This window comes from Pyrgilauda ruficollis, unplaced genomic scaffold, assembly GCF_017590135.1.
Source record: "Pyrgilauda ruficollis isolate IOZ18807 unplaced genomic scaffold, ASM1759013v1 scaffold43, whole genome shotgun sequence".
Taxonomy (NCBI): domain Eukaryota; kingdom Metazoa; phylum Chordata; class Aves; order Passeriformes; family Passeridae; genus Pyrgilauda; species Pyrgilauda ruficollis.
The window spans coordinates 8,904,171-8,925,222 of NW_024525823.1; positions in this window are offsets into that span (position 1 = coordinate 8,904,171).

Genomic DNA, 21,052 nt, shown 5'->3' on the forward strand with positions numbered 1-21,052 from the left:
CCTCGCCCCTCCGCGGGGGCGGCCCCTGACTGACAGCGGCGGCGGCCAATGGAGAGGCGCGGCCCGCAGCAGCCGCCACTCTGATTGGCGGGCGGCGGGGGAGGCGGGGCGTGCGGCCGCGGGCGGGCAGCGCCCACCGACGCCCCCGGGCAGCGGCCGCAGCTCCGAGTGCCCGGCGCGGCCGTGACGGAGGCGTGAGGGGGCCGGGGGCGAAGAGGAGGGAGAAGGAAGGAGAGGAGAGGAAGGGTTGTCGCTCCGGTCGGGGTTCGCGACCGGCAGCTGCCAGCGCCGGAGCGCTTCGCGATGCTCCGCGCGCCGCTGGAGCGCCTCGGGAGCAGGAGGAGGGAGGAGTGAGCGGAACATCTCAACATCCCCGATGAATGGGAGAACAATCTTAAGCAGATTATGCTTCTTTGTGTAAGACGACGGTCTGTTTTGCTGTTGTGGGGTTTTTTTATCCGTAATTCTTGAAATTGGCAATAGTGGGTGTTAATAGGCAACGGCGGTAATGAAATACGCGGAGGTTTTCCAGAGCTGTGGTTCTATTCCATTTTCCACATTTAATCGCGGAGTATTCAGCCAGGCGTTTTGGGAGGCGCGTCAGCCCCACGAAGTCGGTCTTTCAGGGGTGTACCCGCTGTCCCCACAGCACGGCTGGGGCTTCGGTCTTTCACTGTAGTCAGAGATGCGCGGGCAGCCCTGTCCTCCAGTCACGGGCACCCTGCTCCACAGGCAGGTGATTGGAAAAGTTCTCTGTACACTTTGTTCCCTTCAGGTTCTCAGCAACGCCGTAAATGCTCCCAGCGTTTCTCAAGGTGTTGCATCCACCTCCAACGCCCACTGAAAGCACCGCATGCTCCAGCTTCAGGTCCTCTCCCCAGCACCGCCCCGTCTGCGACCTTGAGTGCTCCCATACTGACAGATTGGCACATCTCACTGTCACTTGTCTCCTAGTCTTGGAAAGATCTTTTGCCTTAGGACTGAAGAAATTGCAGCTTAGGCTTCAACAAGAACAGGAGAGAGATAGAAAATACAAAAGCAGAGGGAGAGAAACTTAATTAAGTATGTTGAAATAGCAAAGAGAACTGTAACACAAGTTTTCAATAAATGAGGTTTACATTTCTCTCCCACTTCTCCCTGGATTTCATTTTGGTATGCTGGTATTTAACCAGAGAATTATGTCATCTTGGCAATTTGATTTCCTGATTAAATTAAAGTTTTACAAGTTCAAATATAAACTTGTTTCTTATCAAGATGTCTACAGCTGAGTGTTCAGAACAAGAGAGGTTTTCCCCTCTCTGTCTGGGTGACTGTGTAGGTTGTGTGTAGGTGACTCTTGAGTATTACATTTCAGGACCGAACAGAGTTTGTTCCACAAGTTCACATAAAGAATTTGGAGAAGATGGGGAATTCCGAAATAAAATGTCACTTGTATCACTTCTCATTTTAAACCTCATTGTAGATGTACAAAGAAACAAGTTTTTCAGGCTCCTAGGTAGCTCATTTTTAGTTTTCATCCTAATCCTTCTATGCAGAGTGTTTTTTAAAATCATTTATTTTACCATGTAAAAGGTATAATCAACACAAGAGTGGAAAGGTAGAGATCAACTGAAAAACCAAGTTTTGATTTTCTTCCTGTTGGATGAAAACTGCAGCTTGGTGGAGAGGTCTGATTATGCCTTTCCAGAAACACCCACTGGGATCCTGATGCCGCAGACTTTGAGGAGCTGAGGCTGCAGCCACTGGGCCAGCAATAGGTACCACTTCACGCAGAGCAGAGCTTCAGCTGGCCCAGAGCAGTTTGGAGGCAGAGCAGATTTGTGGACTTCCAGCTTGGAGACTATCAGGACTACAAATGGTGTCTTAATACTCCAGGCTCCTCAGCAGAAAGCCAGCACGTGGCTCTAGGTAAAAGGGACATTTTTGCATGCCTTGTTTGCCTTTTCTATGGGTTTATACATAAACTTACCTCTCCATAAAACAATAGAGGTTTCTTAGGGACTTTAAGCACTTTGGAAATTAGTCAAAAAACCACATATTCTTTCTGCAAAAGCTACAGGGCAGAAATGCACTTAATTTCGTAATCAAAGAAGTGGGAATAAAGAATCTCTGCCTGAAATTTGAATGCTCTTGCTCTGAATGAAAACTAGAATGGCACAAAGAAAAAAACAAAAAACAAAACTGAAACAGACAAAAACCTACTTGACACTCTTTTTTGAGCCAAACTAGAAAGTAACCAGCTAATCAATGAAATCAGACCAAAACGATATCACACAGCAGCCACAGGACTGCTGTAAGCTGGGCAGACAAACTGGCTGTGCAGCATGTCATCGAAAGTCTGACTCTGAGCTAACATAGCTGAAGAGGAGCAAGGTGTGGAGCCAGGAATTGAGTGCTGGTAGTTGCATGGGAAACAGAGGAAGAAGCCTTGGGTTTCCCCTTTAGGGAACCTGTACTTCCCTTAGGATCACAAAGCTGCTGTGAGTTCCTGCAGCCCCAGCGGCAGAGGCGAGACGTGCTGGAGTGTTCCCTGTGTGTGAGTCAAGCCCACATGTCCCCACAGCAGCTCCTCCTCACACGAGTCTTGTTCTTTAGTACTCACCGCTATGGTTTGACTGTATTGATATTTGCCTTCAGGAATCACCCAGAAGACCTGACAGACAGTTAAACAGAAGAAATAATTATATTTACCTACATAACACAGGGACAGTTCTTTGTACCCTCCTTTTATTCTCTCAACTTTTCTAAACACCTTAACCTGAAGTTCATGACACTGTTTTCTCCCACCTTCATCTGTGTAGCCTTCCTCCTCATACCAAACTATTTTCTCCTTACTCCAACTTCATTTTAAAACACTTGTTCATTAAAATCTTGGAATAATGTCCATTGAAATGCTGCTTCTCCATCAGTAATTTTCATGGAAATACTGTCAAAACCTTAAATGTGCGATCACATGGGCTAAACAATGTGGTGTCAAGATTTTCTCCTCTCCTTCCTATTCCCTGCTCCTATCTTCCTAAAGAGACTCATGGCTTATCACAGCAATATGAAAATTACAGAGTCTGATTAGGATTTATTGGTATAAATAATTTAGCATCTGGGAATACTGGGTAGCAGTCACAAAATGACACACAAGTGTCTTTTGGACTTGTTAGTGGGCAAGAAGTCAATGACAGCTATCATGAATGTATGCTGAATAAATAATATCCTCAGTTTTCAATGAAAAGTAATATTTTGAGAAGCCAAACATACTCACAGCTGTAATAGCAAGGAAATGTAAAAGCAGCTCTCTTGTAGAAAAGGGCAGGGCATCACTTCAGTTTCCTTGGTTGTGTCAAGCCACTCCAGGTAAAACTAGGCTGACTGTCAGGAATAACCATCACAATTATTTGCTGGATACTTCTGAGCCATAATTATAATAGTCAGATCCTAAAGAACTTGTATTTTAAAAGATCCCCAAAGTATTAAATGTTATAGTGTCTTTATTTTTTTTTTTTTGATTAATAACAAATGTTATTATTGAGATTACCTTTCATAAGGATTAACAAACATCATGCTTAAATTCTTCATTCAAACCAATGCACTAGTCACAGACTGATAGGTCACTAATCTGCTTCACCATTTTATCTTGTGTCTTACACTTCCTCCCTTTTTACATTTCTAACTTGGCAACACTTCCATTTGTTTTGGTTTTGGCTGGGTGTATTTTACCAGCCTGTCATGTATAGCATATTATAAATAATTACAGAGTAGTGGGGTGGGGGGAAAGGGATCTGAACTTGCCTGCAGTATTTTAGGAAGCTGACAGTATTTGCCTCAAACATCCCACTGTATTTTCAGGAGGTGCTTCAATTGGGGAGTGCTAAATGGGTCTTGCTGACTCACAGGTGATTACTGCCAGGGAATGCTGAGGTGACAGGTCTGCCTCCCTGGGGACAACATGTTCGAGGTGTGAACAGCAACCTGGAAGCAGAAGGGAAGGTTTGAACTGAGCTCTTCATCATACTCATCAGCAATAGTCACAGTAATACACAGAAGCTGAAGGAAAGGTATTGGCAGGGGTAGGAAAAGAGCACTTTGACATTTGTGTATTAGATAGGTCATTTGTGGGAGCAAATAGACAGGAGAAACATCATCACCTTATGTCTTTAAGGAATAAACAGAAGAAGCCTTCCTTATTGCTGTAGAGGGTCTAATCTCAAACATTTACACTCATATAAGCCTGCTTTTCTAACTGTCTTAGAATATCCCAAACCCAACAATTAGAAGAGGTGTTTCCTCAGATACTACACAGACCTTTTCCAAAACCAGCAAAGCAGGTGTTAAACTGTAAGAATAGCATCTTCAAATGGCGTCATGCATTTTCTAAAAGTCAAATTTCTGTGTTTATAAGTTCCAGATGTGTTTGCACTCTTTGTGGCTACACATGGACACGGGGGAAAAAACAGACGTGGGACAACCTTAGGAAATCCAGAAATAGCATAAAAATATTAAAGCCATTTTTCATAACTTCCAGATTTATTAGAAGTCACATCCTACTCAAGTAAAAAAAAAAATCTTGCTCTTATTTTGCATACTCAAATAAACATTTAAAATTCTCTGAAAATTGGTAAAAGGCATTGACTTTCAGTAAAAATATTTTTTAAATCACAGTGAGGAGCCTGTGGGATAAGAGCAGTAATTTGTTGCATTTATAATCCAGCCAAGGAATATAGCAGTTCTCTTCTTGGGATAGGATATTTTCAAAGATACAGGAGGCAGTGTGTATATTACATCACATAATTTTGTAGAGATGAAGAAGAGATAATATACTTAAAGATGTGCCATTGTCCTCCTTCTGCTGTCAGCATTAGCCCTCTGCTGAGCATCAGAGGATGCTGGGAAGGCTGGCTTCCTATAGCAGAATAAAGCCCAAGTTTATTCTTAAATACTACTCTCTTCATTTACTTGTAGACACCAACACCATAGTAGATGCACTGATAAACTGCAGATATATTTCCAGGAAATAGGTCCATGAAGGACTTTGTGATTCCCAGAAGTATACAGTTTTTAAAGAACTACCTCCAAATGCCAAAAAAATAGAAGTATACAGTTTCTTGTCTGTCATTGTCTCCAAGCCATACTGTGTAACAGAACTAACACAGCACTCTTCAGGTCTAAAATGTCAGTATGTGTTAAGAACTAACTGAGGCCATGAGGATACTCACATTATCCAAGCACTTTAACTATAGTACTTCTGTTCCCAATATACAAAATGGGGACAAAAATGTCTTCTTTACTTGTGAAGCCTGAAGATTAATTACTATTTGTGAAGAATTATAAATATTCTGGGCAGGGTGTACTGCAGAAGCATGAAGAAAATTAGTAATACTCTTTCCATTGTGGGGCTGAATTTTTGCACAGTGCCACCTCCTGAATGTGAAGAGAGGCATATTTCTATTTTCTCTCTAATCCTTTTGGCCATTACGTCACCAAATGAGTCAGGATCCTCTCAAAAAAAACCTATTCATGTTCCTGTGACTAACTGCTGCATGCACTCAGGGAGGCTACAACAAGGTTATGTAAACTGTCCCAGTTCTGGCACTACCCAACTGTTGAACTCTTGACCTTCCACTTCTCGTGTTCTTTTAATCTATTTTTGGGTGTGATTTCCCAGTTTTCTTGGTTTGTTGGTTTTTTTTGGTTGTTTATTCAAGTTGGTTTTTTTTTTCTCTAATGGTAAAATAACCCAGAGATCTGTCAGCTGGAAGCAGACTGGTTCCATGTGTATCGTTAGCAAAGACATATGCTAATGAGCTTATTAGAGAGTTGGGAGAGTCCTTTGGTTGCCTGCACTCCTCCTCCTGGAGGCTGCAGTTACCACTCAGGAGCAGTGGGCTGGCCTTGTCTGCCTGGGACAATTATTAGGAAGGTACAAAGTACACATCTTAGCAGCGAGTTTCCAGACAGTGGAGTGCTGGTGGGTGTTCCCACAGTTTGGGGTGGGGGCCGAGCTTCTCACAGATCGTCTTACATGCCATGTTTCCCAAATCTGTCCCTTTCTATTCACACTCATGGAGACTGTGTTCTCTCTAGTGCCCCATCTGTTTGTCCCTATCACACACCAACAGCCTTGGTGCACTGTTTTACTGACAGTAACCCTCTTTCTAATGAGATGCTGACTTGTGGACTGGATTCCAAGTAAGCATTAATAAGATTTGCCTTTGCTTTCAGCTTATTAATCAGAGCCTCTTCCGCTGGTGTTATCTCCAAGGAAAACACATCCCAGCCAGCAGTGTGCTCATCGTGCTCTTTACCCACACTGTGTCTGCTGGCACCTGCAAATGGATGTGATTCAGTGTGAACCTCCCACAGGGCAGCCTTCACCTTGCTGTCATCACATTGGCAGCACCATGGAATGCTGTTGTGGAGCTGCAGTAATGCCACTGCCCTCCTTTTGCATCATTCTCGCCTCTTGTAGTATTTTTGAACAGACTATTTTGTTGACAATGTCAAAGTGAACCTGTGCCCTCATCGGCTTATTTTCTAACTGGGAGTCTTTATTGCTTGGCAATTGCAATTGCATCTGTCATGAGGGATGAATTCTGGATCCTTCAGCTAAGGAAAAACCAATAGTCATGGCACTGTGCCATAGCTGTCTGTATACAGATGACCATGCTCATCATTTGGACATTCCTAGTTGCACTGGAAAACAGATATAGGATGTAGTGAAGCTAGGCAGAAGGAGGAATGAAATAAATGCAGCCACGCTGCCCTCTGAGATGCACAGCCACTAAGCTGTCTTCACACAAGTGCAAAAACTTTCTAAGGCTCTTTCTACCCAAAAAGGGTATCTGCTGAGTCTGGAACAGGTGACCATTTTGCTGAACTGTTCAAAGCTCCTTTGATTATCAAATCTTAAAGTACCTGAACATGAGCTTGCTCCTCAACAAACCTCCCAAAGCTGGAGCTGCATGCAAGGGTGAGGAGCAGTGTCCCATGTAAATGCAAGATTTAAAATGAACCAGACCCAGAATTGTTTAATCCACTAGTAGAAGAGAGAAAACACAGAAAGGTACCCATATGAATGCAAAACCCAAATGCACAGAGGCAAAATCTAGACAAACAAAATTAAAAGGGAAAAATGAATAATCTGAGGAATAATAAAGGTCTCCCTGCACAAAGACTTTGTATACAGTATTCATGGAAAGAGAAGTCATTGAGATTAAATGTACTGATAAAAGCAATAATACAAAATAACATTGTCAAGCAGGCAGGAAGTGAGACCAAGAGTCAGATTTTGCAGACACGTGTTATTAATGTGGTGCAAGGGCATGGAAAAAGGAATGATGCTGTAAACCTCTGAAAACCTAATAATATGAATACAAGGTAGAATCAAAAAACCTGTTCCAAGATAAAACCCCATGATACAAAAACCCTCAGGAAATCAAATGCAAAAGAAGCAGTAGGAAATATGTGACACGATAAGATTTCAGTCTTATCTGGGAGAAAAACTCAGCCAGCCAAAGTCCTGTAGTGGTGACAGCATGGTATAAAATTCAAGCTGCCAGCATTACTCTGAGTCCCTTGAAGGTGAGGTCAACAGGGCTGTCATGGGTGCCACTGTGACAATGACTGTACCAACTCAGGCAGGATAAATGCCTTCTGTTACACAGATCACAATGACTCTGTGCATGAGTGTTTCGCTGCACCCTTCTCTTACACATTTTTCCTACCAGGGAGAGCAGGATGTTCTTTCTTTTCAGATACCCATGCTTCACTTCAGTGTTTATTTCTTTAGAGAACTGAGAAGGATTGGCTGGTAATCAAGCTCCCTTTTCCCAAAAGTGGCTTTTCGGTGTCCCTGAAGCATATACGCAAGTGTGCTTCCACTTTCCCCGTGCTGTGACTGGATGAGGAAAAGCTCAGCAAGCACAGCAGCCAGAACAGGACAGCTGGAGTTCATGACTAAATACCTTCCTGGATGAGGATTACTTGCTTTGGAGGAGCAGGATGATTCCCAGTGCTTCATGGCTAACGGTGGTAATGTTAAAAGCACCTAGGTAAGTCAAATTGCTCCTTTGCAAGATTATGGACCTCATCTAGATAAAGAAAGTTGGCAGTGGCATTTAGGCTCCTATCTGCAGAAGTGAGTAATCCCTGTCAACAACATAAGTGGAATTAGCTGAATCTCCTGGGAGCAGCACGTATCTCACAACCTATTGCTGCCCACAACCTGGTTTGATAGAGTTCAGTAAGTGGAATAAAATTTGTCTGTAAGCTCAGTAAAATGTCCTTTTCTGCTGTGTCATTCACATGCATTTGCTGACCTCCTTAGGATTATGTGCCAAAGAGGTAAAAGCCACAAAGCTTCATGTAAAGATAATTTCTAAATGCCTTTAATAATGGTTTTTTAAACTAGCAGACATTATTTGTACTATTTTCCCACCATCAAACAGCTGCTAAATTCTGAACAAAATGAAAAAAACCAGCACAGACATGGTTACCACATATAACCATTACATACCACCAGAAAACAGAACCATTTATCCTGTCCCAAAATAAGGCTGTATGACTGAAAAGGTGACAACACTATGTGATGTTAGTGAGTTGTATTTTGGAGTACCAATTCCTACAGCAGAAGACAGCTGGTAGCTTTTTGAATGAGTTCATTGTCACCACAGAACGAAAAGACACCCAAAGGAAGAAGAAATGTCTAGCAATCATGTTTGATGTGAGTCTTTTCACCATTAAGTTTGAGGGTGTAAAGCAACTGAAGTAGAAAATGACACTAAATCACTAGAGAGCATATTAAAAGAGTTATTGCTTGTGACTCTTCATGATGCTGAAACTGAAATGCTACAATTTTGAGGTACACAACAAAAAGAGGGAATTAGATATACATAGCTGACTTAATTTTCTGGTCATGAAAGTACAGCAGATGAACCAAGATGTGAGATCCTCAAATTGCTAGAAAAATGGGTAAAGAAAGGCACAGAAAGCAATCAAGCCAATTATTTACCATTGTCAAGGAAGCATCTGAAAGGAAGTTGACAACAAACCATATGAAACAAGCGCTCACATCTATAATTTTGTGGAACTGGACATATGCCAAAGGAGAACTCCCACCCACATGCACAGAGTACTTGAATTTTTGAGGCAGTCTGGGCATACAAGATAGAGCATCAGAGATAAAGGCATTTGGCTCACAGCATTGAGATCACAGATGCTTCCTCAGAGCACCTTCTGAAACTGAAGTGTGTCTCCAAAAACCTGGAGATGCCACTGTTTGGCAGACATGGCCAGGGATATCAAAGACCTGGAAAACGATTGGGGTTCATGTGGGTATGTGCCAAAGCAACCCAAAGCTGATGAAATGTACATAACATTTAGTTTGTCTGTGCTCTAAATAAGGGAGAGCATGGGAATGAACTTGAGTATTGGTAGCACATTGTCCACACTGTTTAATTATTGTTCCTGGCTTCTCTTGGATGATTCATACTTAGGTTTCTTCAAGCAGCTACCCTGCAGATTAGTAGGCATGATCTAGTGTGTTCCATTTGAAAATTGGGACCAGGAATCAGTCCCTGATCCTCCATTATCCAATGGTGTAGACATAGATAGTTACAGGTGCTTCAGAAATGTTAATGTCCCACCCACACCACAGATATTTTTCGCTACTGCCTGACTGAGCTGACCTACCTGAGACCCTGAAATTGCCTTGGCTGCCCATCCCTCCCTGTCTGTGCACACACTGTGGACTGTATTTCAGTCTGACAGGAAGCAGATGACTGTCAGACACTGCACTGACCACAGCAGGAATAATTTCAGCAGGCCTGGTACCCTCAGCCTCGTGCTTTCAGATAATAGCCCTGACTCAGGCCACTCTGTTCAGATGATTTACCTTGGAAGAGGAGTTCTACGTCACCATCATTTTACGATGATAAAGCTTAATCCTTTCTTAAAAGTGCCACAGACCTATAAAGGCAAGCTGCTAAAAAGCAAATATATGCCAAGACATCCCTGAATATAGTAACATTCCCTGCAGAATCTGTTAACAGCAGCCTGGTGAAAATGCTTGCTGTCAAGATGAATATATACCTTTGGTACTTTACTCCATCAAACAGAAGTGGTAGTAAGAGCAAGAAACACGATGAAAGGGGAAATAACTATGGGCCAAAGCCTGCCACTGCAGGCAAACTATGGTCCTCCAAGAACTTAACATTAAATTGATAAAGCCAGATGAGAAAGTATCAGCCCACAATGACTAAATACCACAACATCAGAAGTGCAAGGCTGTTGGTTGTCAGTGGGAGAATAGCCTGATTTTGGTATTGAGCACCTAGAAAGTATATACATGGCTCTTTACAATGCCTCACAAACCCGGGGTGTTTGCAGTCAAACAAGCAGATCACTCAAAGAGAGATTATCTCTAGAGATAATGAAGTGCTATCTTAATACGTAAACAAGGAGCAGTATTCACTCTCCTTTTTTGAGACAAATTTAAAATGTTACAAGACAAATCACCCAGGTGGGAGGCATTATACCAGGATTAGGCATGGGATTATGTCTAGGGACCTCAAAAACTCAACATGTAGTGTTTGACAAAGGTAGAGAGCTGCAGCAACTCTTGGCTCTGCTGGTACTGGCTGTTGCAGTGGAGTGGGAATAGTGGGGGAAGGCTGGGGCGCCTGCCGAGGGCTGCCTGGGACAGGAGGCCCAGTTTGTTTCCTACACTGCTGCCACGTGAACCATCCCATGCCTCTTGGCCACCACACAGGGCAAAGGGATTTTTATCTTGTTTCTCCCTCTTTCTGTCTGTGCGCGTGTACAGAACAAGAGGCATGATGTTTTGGAAGGACTTGAAGGCCAACCAAAATGAAAGTGAGAGAAATCATTGGAGCAGCCAACAGGCTCCAGCAAGAAGAAAAGGGGACACTGAAGTACAGAGTAGCCTTTCCATTAATTTCTGGGCAGGCTGGATGAAACCCATATAAGCCCAAGGCTAGAAACAGGAAATGTCATGCCAACTATTAGGAAGCAAACTATGGCAGTGAAAACAATCAAGCAATTTGTGCACGGGGAGGGAGCAGAGCCTTGTCCTACTACAGATGGTGACAAACTATTACAGCACTCTAGAATCCTTTAGAATGAGTTTCCTCACTATCTCATTATTTAGGATTGCTTTGTTTTGTTTTTAATCCATTGTGCTCTGAAAGAAAAATACAAAGAGAGTCCTCTTCTTTCCTCCATCCTTGGGAATAATAGGCCATTTTAGGCAAAGAAACCTCTGGCACTTCAAACAGCAGAGGTAGAGATAACATTCCTTAATGAATTGTTTGGTGACATAATATGACAGTCCCCAAGAGATTCATACTTTGAAAAATATTTTGGTATTTAAATTTAGAGAAGGGAGCAGTTAAATCACAAGCCAGGAATCTTCCTTTACTCTTTGGGGCCTGTTACTTTGTTCTGCTTTGAGGTGTGCAAAATTTACTTTAACATCTCTTGCTTCTGGAATAGTTAAAGTTTAAGATGATTTTTTGACAAAACAATCTAATTTTCAGAGGTTTGTGCTTCACACTTCACAGATGCTTGGAGTCAGATGGGCCAGATTCTCAGCTCTACGAAAGCTCATTGTAATTACCCAGGGAATTTTAAGGGAATTCTTAGGTCAGCACAGTGAGAAAAACAATGGACTTCACTATCAGCATGTCTCACAGAAGTAATGAAACAGTATCAGTTGGCTAAAACTGGTATTTTATATCGTAACATGCATGGTGTGTACTTTACTCACAGTCTTCTCACGAATTGCTGTGGTTGGTTTGCTCTGCAAAACAGGTATTATTAAATACCACCACTGAAAAAAATAGATCTGGGAAACACTCCATAAACAATCCCAAATGCCTGGAACATCAGCAATCTATGGTTTCTCCCCCTTGTTCTGGTCTGGGCTATTGTTTTGAGCTGTTGCTGGTACAATACTTTTGTCCTTTTTCAAAAAATCTTGCTTACTTTAAAGAATCTTACTCTTGCACTTTAAAATCTTTTTTAAGTGCAGACATTTAGGATCTAATCAGCTTTAATGACCCTATGAAACTAAGGGCATTATCACTTAGCACTGTGCAGTGCAGCACACTGCAGAGCCCCACCAGAGCATCACATGAGCTCTTCTAGACTGGAAGACATCATTGAGCTGCCTGTTTTCCCAACAAATTTGCTAATTTCATGCATGCTCTGAGAACCAAGGCAAAGATTTCTGCTAGGTGCTTTGTATGCTTCATAACATGCAATTCTGAGCAAGACTTTTGACATCTGGTGAGTTCAGGCATTTTAACTGTATGGTCTTCTGAGTAAATCCACCTGTGAAATCAAGTAGAGCTGGTAAACAGGATACTCTTGAGAAAGAAAGGCAGACACTAAGACTGTAGGGCTGGCCTAGGTAAAACTAAAAGGGAAGAAGCAGAGAAGAAGAGGTACCTATCATTCCTCCATACTGGCTGGCTCTTTCATGCCTCCTGAGCCAGTCAGTATTCCTGTGGCAGCCCTCACTCCAGCATGCTCACTGGACCTACTCCATGCTCACACTGCTGGCACATGGCACAGAGGAGCCTTTGTAGAATCACAAACCCCTCCAGCCTTACTGGCAGTCACACCAACTTACACACCAAAGAGTAAAGTTGTTTTGGAACTGCAGTCAACAAATGTGGTGGCTGGCATTAGATTGCATATTTAGTGTTGCATTTTCCAGTCTAAGGATCAGCTATTGACAGTGATATGATCAATGCTAGGACAATTGCAGAACAATGTCAAATTTGCAAGAAAGGAACCAAAAGTGTTGTAGTATTGTCTTTATTTTTAATTAATAGCTGCATGAAGTTACAAGTGAAATGCTGGAAACAGTTTTCGAGAGTGTTTGGTCAGTCAAAAGCCAGATGAGATGCTCAAAAACATCTGATAAGTAATAAGTACTACTTGAGGTTGTATCATATCTAGAAACTACAACATTTTCATTTTATATCAGAACATTCACATAAGAGCAAAGGGAGTGGAGAAAGTAGCTGTGAGGAACTTGACCAATTTATGACCTAGAGCAGTAATATGAGGCTTAGGTACAAATTTAGAGGGCCCCAGGAAATGTGATGGATAGCAAATAAAAGAAGTAAGGGACCAAGGACCTTGTAGAGACCTCTTCTCATTACCTGAACATCCTCTGTTCAGTGTTAAAATACATGTGAGTGACCTGTCCTGGCCACCTGAACTGTGCTTCACGGGGCCAAATAAAAGAAAAAACAAAACAAAACCCTAAGCATAAGCATATAGGGAATTAGCTATCCACGCTTCTACACAAGTGGGACTGGTGCCAAAGAAAAGGATGTCAGTGTTAGCATCCTCACTGGTGGCCAAGAAAGAGAAATGTGGCTCTGTGGTGAGCCCTCAGTCCAATACAGTCCATTCTGGCAGCACCAGCGTCCTCTATTGCAATGACTTTCTCCTGGGAAATTCCCTATTTGTTCTATGATTTTGCTCAGTATATTATGTCTTATTCTGAAAATGTTTTTTAACGCATTTCCTTTTGATATGTGCTTACAAATTGAATATATACTCATGTTTACGTAACTGTGACTAATTTTACTTGTTTATAAGAATCTGTGATTTTTTTGTTCACATTCAGCATGGGCTTTTCATAGAGTTTAGAAGTTTTTCTAGAGTTTAGAAGTATTGAAATCTAGTAATGTCTTTATTCTTCACCAAGGGTGGTGTTTTTGATCAAAAGTATTCATATCTATAGTAAGAGCATTCAAAGACATTCAGGCTCCATAAATTAATCCACTCAATACAAACAACACAGAATTCAATTTTCTTCATTCAGCTTCACCAACTGCTGTCATTTAGCTCCAAAGTAATTCTCTTTCTCCCACTCTCCCCAACTCCCTCCCACCCCCCGCTTTTTTTTTGTTATGTAAACTTGGCAGATTTAGGCTATGTATTAGGTATGTGTGAGGATTGTGCTTTTGCTTTGTACTGAATGGAAAAAATGTAATTTTCTGTTTCACAGGGGAAAAATCTAAGAAATTAACACTTGTTGGAAACTCTGTCCTCTCCAGCCTTCCAGCTGAATAAAAAAAAATACTAAGTTCCATATTGTTTATGAGACTTAAGTGGTCCACAAATCATGATCAAAAGTTTCCTAATTTAAAGTTTTTTAAAGAAGTAGAGACTATTCCGGTTAGTCATTTGTGACAGGATACATACAAGTTAGTCACTTGTATCAGGATAGAGGAAGGTTCTCTGAATTTCTTTTCCTTCTGAATGAACTTTGATATTTGTCACAGGTATGAGTTTTGGAAAGGAAAAGGAAGCATTAATTGCTGTTACAAGTCCACTTCCCATAGCTTGAAAATCTTGACTTACAAAACAGCCTGTATGTCATTTTAAGCAGTCTTTTTCTTCTTTGTCTCTAATGTACCCATAACCTCTCAAATGCCATTTTTTTTCATCTACTTTTCATACAATATCCTGAAAGTAACAACATTTACCTTGGAAATGCTTTATTGTTTTAAGTGTTTTGACTTTGCTGTATGCATTTGGAAAGAACATCAGCATCATAAAAAAAAATAGAGATTTTCTCTTTTTATCAAATGTCATTATGCAGTGAGAAGAACTGTGAGGTGCTTTTATTGAAGTTGTTTTCTTCTCCATTATTGCTAAAGGCTTTCAAAAAAGGTACGATCTAAATGGTAATTCATGAGAGCAATTTCAGGACTGATCATGATGTCACAGTGGGACTGTGCTGATGTGCAATTCTTGGAGGTTTTTGCCACATTTAGTGGAGTTGCTCCCAGTTTATACTAGCACAGATGAGAATATTCACAGAAATGAAGGCTGTGAAGCTCTTGGAAATATGTCATCTTATGTCTTTGCTGTTTTAGACCTCAATTTTGCCATCATTTGAATTCTGCTTTGAATCTCCACAGTTCATTAAACACTGTGTGAGTGAAATCAGAATTTGTAAGATCTGTTAATGAGTTGCTATTGCGGAAGGCACCTTAATATGATGGATGTGGTTTTGGATTTTACTGAAGTAACTGTGAAGAAAATTTAGGAGGCTTATATAAGAGTACTGGATGATTTAAGGAGAAGGGGAAGTTAGCTGGAATTCTGAAAGACAGTCCTGTTGACTTTTTGAAACACATATTCCTCTTGTTTCTTCCGTGGGAAGAGGGACAACCCAGCAACCTCCTGCTCCACCTGGATACCTGTAATCTTTGTACACAGTATGAAACATGGTAAAGCGAGACTCCATGACATGCACTGTGAACAGATCTCTAATATTTTCATCATAAACATTTATAGCCAGCTTAATTCTCTCTTCATTTCTGTATGTGGTCTTTAAACTTCAGTTCAGTTTCCTAGAACGGGAGTTTTTGTGTGCCCCCGCCCCCCTTTTTTTTTCCTTAAAAAAAAAAAAAAAAAGAAGAAAGAAAAAAAAAAGTTTAGCTTTGAAACATTTCCAAAAGGATTCTGAACTTTATAGTACAAATCTTTGCTTGGCCAGGCAATATGTGCACTTCCTCTCATGAGGCCCACCACTGGGATGGATACAAGAAACTCGATGAGGTATCTGAAATGGCTCCAGTACCCACCCACTTATCCCCCTTAAGTGACCTTTCTGAAGTCAACAGGCTCTGTAATGCTGCCTACAAAATGATATTTTATATTAACTTTATGCAAAACAAAAACAGATCAGAGGACTCTTTGAAGACTAAAGCATACCTTTACCTCCCCAAAACCTGGTGATGTCCAAGAACTTTTTATCTTCCTTCTTTTCTTGAGATATTTTTTAAAAATTTTATTTCATATTTAATCCTTTCTGCCTATGAGGCACATTATCACCAAGTATTAAAAAAATATCTCTGGTAGACTGCCTTGAGGAATAAACTTGTCCACAGTCCTTGCCCAAAGCAGGTCCAGCTATACCAGAATAATGCCAACTCACATCTGTCACATTTGCTTTTAGAAGCCAAGAGTGATGGATATTCCACAACCTCCCTAGGCAATCTTTTCCACTGTTTACTGTCCTTATCACTAGAGGAAGCTGTCTCTTGCACCAGCCCTTAGTCTCTCTTGGTGCAATCAAAATACATTACACTTTTCCTATCTCCAAAGAACATATGAATAATTTCTTTTTTCTCTTTTTGCATCTGTCTTTTCCTTAAAGGCTCTTAATGTCTCTCCTGAAGGTTTTTTTTTCCTGCTAGACCAATCAACTTCAACCCTTCCTAGCAGTTCATTTTTCCTACACCCTCATTTTTTTATTTCTGACTTTTTTGAAGGATGGTCCCCCGAACTGGTTGATATTTTCCATCAGAGACATTAGAAGCAAGCACCAAATAGAACACAAAGATTATTTTGTCTGTTTTAATAAAAGTTCTTCTGTGTGGCTTGCTGGAGCCCATTAGATCCCACCTTCTTCAGTCTGGTAAGCCCAAGTTTCCACCAAGCTGGGGTGCAAGTCACTTCCTTCAATGAGCTGCTCAGGCTTACAATGACCATGAACAGAGGTGCTATTTGAAGATGTAATAAGAAGAGCCTGGAAAGCAAACAAAAGGAGTGGGGATCCACTGTAGGATGCACTGTGTGCACAGTCCCTTTGAGTTTTAAATCTGCTTGGAATTATGGAATATAAATGAGTTAAGAGATTTTAGCTTGTAGGAAAAAACCCAAACCAAAAAAAAAACCTAAACAAAACCCAACACACAAAACCCCAAAAAAACCCCAAAACCCAAAAGACCAAACTGACCAAACAAAAAAAAAATAAACCTCACAAAAACCCCCAAGACCAGTAGCATATTTAAGCTCTAGAGCTGACAAGTGCTGAAAGGATTCAAGAAATTATCCAAAATGAAAGCAACGGGAGTCACCCAAATATGAAACTGCCAAAGTGTGTGGGGACTGTCAGAGGGTGTAACACACGTGCTCTGCTTTTAGTGAGCCAGATGCAGCAATGGAACAAATACCTGTGATGAGGGATGATGAACTTATTCTGGGGTGATTAATAAAAACAGCATAATTCTTCACTTACAGAAGTAAGCCAAATATTTAGACACTTACTGTGGATGAGGTAGTTTGTCCAGAGAGTATCCAGGCACTACCATCTGACCTGGAACACTGCCCAAAAGAGAATGTTAATTTTTCAGATGTCTTAAATTAAGAACTGTGCCTGGAAGTTAACTTTTCACTTAACGACAAAACCTCATTTGAATCCAAGGTCTGTCTATTGCAAGCATAGCAATCACCAGTCATGCCTCTCTTAGTGTAGTGCTGACTTTATGGGCTGCACGTGGTTTGTAAATGAGGGGATTAATAGGTATCAAACGCTCTGAGCAAATTTACCACAAAGACATGTGGATTTGAGAACCTCCCAGCAGGCAAGTTGCTAATGATCTCAAATGTTTCCTTCAAAGAGAATGACTTGGTTAGGTCTCTGTACTCTTTAAAGATCTACAGGAAATTCAAGCAGGGAAATGGCATAAGTTTATTTTTAGTCATGGATACGACTTCCTTCAAAATAATACGCATGTCAGTCTTGTGAAGTAAGCTGCTTCTTGGTGTTGTGCATTCTCAAAATTCTCATGACTTCCTGCCTTGCTGAATTAATAGTATTTCTATTGAAATGGCAATATTTCAGCATGGTGGTCATGAACATCCCCATTTTATGGATTCTCTTGGCAGGGATATGTGTCCCTAAGGGAAGCATAGTTTGGGTAGCTTTGCATCAAGGTTTACCTTTCATCAGCCTTGAGACTGAGGGTGGTTGAGGCATGGAAGAGAGACAGGGATGCTGTGGCAATCCCTAAACAGTGGTTCAACTGACTGGTGCAGCTCAGCAGATCCTGCTGGGTCGCTCTTTAGGACCAGCCAGCCCCAGTCTGACTTTCAGCCTTAATGCACTGCTTCAGTAGCTTATCTCTGCCCTAGCTGGGCTGGCTACGTGGAGAAGTCACAACACTGATCAGGCCAGGGTTTTCCTGCTCCAGCAGAAATTAAGGGTGATGACATAAAAGCTTTAGGGATCTGTGTAGCCATGGATGTTCTAGCCCGGATCCTGGGAGTCTGAATAGTCTGGGAATCCCTAAATCACTCTGTATCTTTTGCTGAGGACTGGAGCAGCACTTTACAATGTTGATGGATAAGGTCTGGTACAGACCCTGTGGCCCAGGACTTTTCTACGTTGAAATGCCCAAGGTTTTGCCCAGTCTAAATAAATATGTTGCTAACTGTTGCTAAATGCAGCACTGGAGTACTCAGGGAGCACAATCTCTTTAGGCTGTAGAATATCTTTTAAGTTTTTATTTAACCCACAGAATGGGTCTTCGCCTTTAAGCCTAGTCCACCCAAATGTGTACACAAAGTCCATTTTTTCACGGAAAGCAAGGCCCCGGGATAGAGGATGTTGACATTGGAAAGATTTCCTAGTCAGTTTTCCTGCCCTGATTGCTCTCTGGGGTCCTGAACATGTTATATATTCTGTGGTAGGGGCAGGGAAAGAAGGGGGGAAAAATGCCTTCAAAAGGGTCTGTGCTGAAAGTTGCCAAGTTTTGTGTGGTAACTGGCTGCAGAAACCAAGCTTCTTTTAGAAATCCTTTCTCAGAGAGATCCCTCCTTCCTCAGGGGAGTCGTCCCAGCCTCATGTTGTATCTGGATCACACACACACAAAAAAGCAGAACTACACAATGCTACTGGCCCCTATCCTGCTTTTTCCCACCAGCTTGTGCACAGTTCCTGTGACCCTTTTGTGAGCTTCAGGTGGGCTTTGGTTGTTTTTCCCCATTAACTGTATGGGCCGCAAGGCAATTTAACCTTATGTGAATCCATGGCACCCTTAAACAGAAAAGACCACTGTAGTTGGGGCACCAGCACTGAGACTCCATAAAAACTCAGGGTAAATCTGATGAGGCTCTTTAGCTGATGATGAGGAGGGATGTGTCTGGGGATCTCTCCCAGGGTTAGTACCAAAAGTGTAAAAAAGTTTTCCTCTCCTCTCTCTGTATAGTTATGTGGGCACTCGAGACCAAAGAGGCTTCCTGGAAGGAGAGGAAGGTGAAAATGTCTTGGGAAATATATGGCTTGTTACTCTGGCAGCCAGTCTTGGGATGCAGGCTCCTCTGTTTGCAGCTCCCTTTGTTCTGCCTGAAGTGGCTGTGTACAGCAGATGTCCCCAAGCAGGTCCACTCTTCTTTCCTCTGACGGAAACAGTTATGAGGCAAACAACATTAGTTTGGCTACAGGGATTTTGATCTGTGGAGAGAAGTTTAAAAAAGCCTGGTGTGACAGGGGATATTTCTCTGGCACCAGGCAGTTTGGCAGTGACACATCTGGACATGTTACCCAGAGCCTGTCTGCTGGCTGCCAGCTGATATCAAAAAGCTGGGGTAGATTTACTCACTGGTCAGACTTTGCCATCTCTTGCCTGCACTAAATGAGGCAAACAAAGAAAATATGGCCAGATACAGGTGTGTGCCACCTCATGGAAATCCCAGTTTGGATTAATTGGGGAATTAGCCTGGGGATGGAAAGTTACTGCAGTTGTTGCTTAGGTAGAAAATTGAAGGAATAACAGTACAATATACAGTGGGGCAGCAACATGAGCTCCGTGCTAAGCCCTGTGATGATCCCTCGGCAGCACTTGGGCACTACAAAAAGTAAGGGAGGGGATTCTCTCATCAGGGAGTCAAGAATGAGTTGGCATAACAGCTCTGCACAAACCCTGCCCAGCCCCTGGGATGTGGCTTAAAGCAGGCAGCAAATGTAAAACAGGAAAGCAGCTAAAAAGATAAGGTTGTTTCCACACCCTATTTTTATGTATGCCCAGATACTCCCAGGTCTGAGGCTGGAGCTGACTGGGGGCAGTTAGAAGCCCTTGTGACCTCAGTGGAGTCACATCTCATTCCAGCATTGCTCATCTTGCTATTCCACTCAGTCACACACAGGCATGACTTCCACTGCCTTTTACTCCCTCTCTAGGTTTGCATACACTGACACAGGCTTGGTGTTGCTAAAAAATGGGCAGTGTATTCCTCATGCAGCTGTACCTGGGATTTATATTTAGATCATGGTTGCCTATGAGGCAAGAGATCAGCTAGAAGGAGACCATCCGTGATGGAATTGACTAAACCTTTTGCAGGGCTGTGTACATCTTTTCACATTCATTACCTCTTGTGAAAGTCTCCTTTTAGCCTTTTAGCCTTCCACCTCTCCTACCTAAGCCATGTTTTCTTCCTCTCTCTTCTCCATGTAACTCTATTTAGAGCTGCATAATTCTAGACAAGCTTCCCCCTAAACAAATGCTTTTGTTTGCTGCAAGCTTGGGGAAAGGAAAACAGGAATTTTAGATCACATGGTAGGAACAGTCTCTGGGAGAGGTCCATTAGTCCATGTTCAGGAATGTGAATATTTCCCTCCTATTAAAATGAAGGACTAAATGAAGGACTGCCACTCTCCTATGAGAGGGACAAGAGAATCTTAAAATTAATATACAATAATATACTGATGTATAGTTACTGCTGTAACTCCATACCTCTTTGTGCAAGTTTTGAAGAAGTGTCTAGAAGGCAGGATTGACCCCTAGTTGCTCTTTGGCTTTACTTGCTTACTTACTTACTTTACTTAACGAGTGAAACAAGGCAGCATTGACTGATGCTGGGGCTGACTGGTGGGGGTGGGTAAATTTCCCTGCTGTCCAAATGTGAGTCCCCATCCAAAGCACAATGGAGCAGTACTCCTTGGCACCCACACTCCCCTGGCAGAGTGCTGAGTGCCCAGCCCTGGACTGGGCCCTGTGGGTGCAGGGGTGGGCCAGAGCAGTGTTTTATTTCTCAGCACAGGTGGGTGTGATAGCTCAGTTCACCCCCAGCTGCCTGGGCAAGCCGGGTGCTGGGGGTGAGGAGCCCACCCGTGGAACATGCACCCATGGAACATGCACCTTGTCTCTGCCTGGGGCTGATGGAGCCATGGTGCTCCTTGAATGCATGCTGGTTGCAGATTAAAAATCCCCTCAAGAGCATTGAT